Source organism: Nanorana parkeri, unplaced genomic scaffold (genome assembly GCF_000935625.1).
Source record: "Nanorana parkeri isolate BGI_ZX_2015 unplaced genomic scaffold, ASM93562v1 scaffold1453, whole genome shotgun sequence".
Lineage (NCBI taxonomy): Eukaryota > Metazoa > Chordata > Amphibia > Anura > Dicroglossidae > Nanorana > Nanorana parkeri.
The window spans coordinates 61,097-63,608 of record NW_017307721.1 but is presented as its reverse complement, the minus strand read 5'-3'; positions in this window follow the sequence as shown (position 1 = coordinate 63,608).

Genomic DNA, 2,512 nt, shown 5'->3' with positions numbered 1-2,512 from the left:
GGGGGGGGGGGGGGGTCCTATGTGTAAGCCCCCTATGTGATAGCAATTGAAGTAAAAAAAATAAAAAATAATTACAGTTTTAAAAAATACCAAATGAAATAAATGTAAAAATAAATTTGTAAAATGTTTAAGTCCCCCGCGAGCATGCGTGTCATAACGTAAAACACGCGTCGGGTGCGCCTACGTATGAAAACTATGATCACGCTACACATGTTGGGTATCGGCGCACACGCCGGAGAGCAATAATTCTAGGGACAATATTTACATTCATCACTAAACTAATGACCTGTGGGGGCTTTTAAAGCGTCTATAGACTTTGTGGGGTACTGAATTTTGCCGCCGTTTCACAGACACGCACAATTTTTAACCCGGGCATGTTGCGTATCTATTTATTCGTTGTAACCTCATCTTTTATCATTTATTTTCCAAAAAACGGGTGTTTTATTGTGTGTTGGGGCACTAAATTTAACTTAAGTGCATTCTTTACTAAATTTTGGGGTTTCATAATAAGTTGCACTAACATCATGAAACATAAAAATTTGCAACTGCCGCCATTATATTCTACCGGGTCTCGGCTTTCAGAAAATATATCATGTCATGACTCCCAGAGACAGATGCATCATGGGATTTGCAGTTTCACTACAGCTGGAGGGCCAGAGCTTGCCTACCCCTGGTCTAGGGGCTAAGAGTAAAGCAGATTTAATTACCTGCCCCCCCCCCACGGGTCAGTGCTCTCCTCTTCTCCCACTCAATTCTGGTTGGTGGGATGTCCTTCGGTGTCCTCATGTTTAATGCGGGTCTATGAAACCTCCATTAGACATGATGACTGAAGGAAGCTTTGATTGCATCATTGAAAACAACTCCAGTATGTATTCCTATTACAATGCTGAGGAGAAGCTGGGATTTTACAACTCCTTTATGGGCGTGTACACACCGAAAGCGGTGCGTTGCAGAGCGGAAGCTGCTGGAACGCACCGCAATCTTACCCCTGCGTTCTGGGGCGTGGCAGTGTATCGGCTTCCACGACCCCCTGTCCGCAGTGCGCCAAAAATAGGGCTTGCTCTATTTTTTGCGTTTAGAGTGGAACGGAACGCAGGCAAAAGTTTTGGCACGCGTCCAATCGCACTGCGGGCTGGGGGGCGTGGAAGCGGTGCCATTGAATTCAATGCACCGCCACGGCCCCTCCGACCCCAGAACGCAGGGGGGAAGTTTCGTGAGCGACCAAGGTGCGTTCCAGCAGCTACTGCTCTGGAACGCACCGCTTTCGTTGTGAACAAAAACTAAGTGCATCTAGAGGCCCAAAAAAATGTTTTGGGGGATATGGGGAAGGGTTAGAACAGAGGCAGTGCTGTCAGTCCAAAAAACAGTGGGCGGGGCTAGGTGTGGCCAGGGTGCTTGTGACGATGCAGATAGCCAAAACCCCACAACATTTTTCTTCATTCCAATGTAGCAAATGCAGGAGCATGACAACTCTGCTCGGAATTCAGGAGTAGTATCGTTGCCACCCCATCACAGGAAGCTGCAATAGGGTGACTTTGCTGGCAGGATCAACAGGTATTTGCGAGACTTTGCAGGGGACTGGGAGAAAGATAAGTGCAGAGGCATTCATAGTTAAGTGCTGCAGCACAATTTATTTTAATGGGAGGCCATAGTTCTACTTTAACTCTATTCCAGAACCAGGCTGACTGATATATAAAGTGCGGTTGGGTATATTTCCATCGCTCAAAAAGGAAAAAAATATATATATCAGAATCCTTAATATATGGCAGAGATTAGCGCGGTCATATCAGGAAGACAAATACGCGGTGAAAAACCTCACACACACTTTGCATACGGCGCGGCTGTAGAATTCCGAGTGGCAATGTGCCGCGCACTCCGTCACCGACTCCACTTGGCATTGAAGAATTTAAGGCTAAAACATTCCAATTTAGATAAAAGGGAGAAAAATACCCGGCAATTTGCAGGAATTCATCATGAATTATTGGAGCCTCAGAACATGGGGGCGAGGTGACATTTCATACAGACGTTTGTTGTTTCTGTCACTTCTTGACTCATGGTTCCAGGAAAGGACGGTGGCATCACAGCTAGGAGAAGCAATGAATCTCCAGCACCTTCCTCGCCATCCTCCATGTGGAATGTACGGCATTGTACAGAGCAAACCGAGCGCTGAACGGGTCATAGAAACCTTCCCTAAGGAGGAACGAGGGCGGCCATTGTTAGTCTCCTGAAAATGCTAGCTGTCTGGCTGTTACATTCACCCTAAGTCGAGAGTCCTTCAGAATTCAAGGTTGGGGTTAGCTACTCATTGTACTGAAGCAAAAGGTGTTGTAAGGTACCAAGCACCTCTGTGCATGCGCATGGCCCCGTTTCCCGAGTAACTGGAAAACGGGCGCTAGTACGCATGCCCGCACAACGAACTTCCGCACGAAAACGTGTGCACGTAAGGCGCACAGGAAATGACACGTCTGCTGTTAATGGATTGGCCTATATAAACCAGCTTGCCATATCCTTA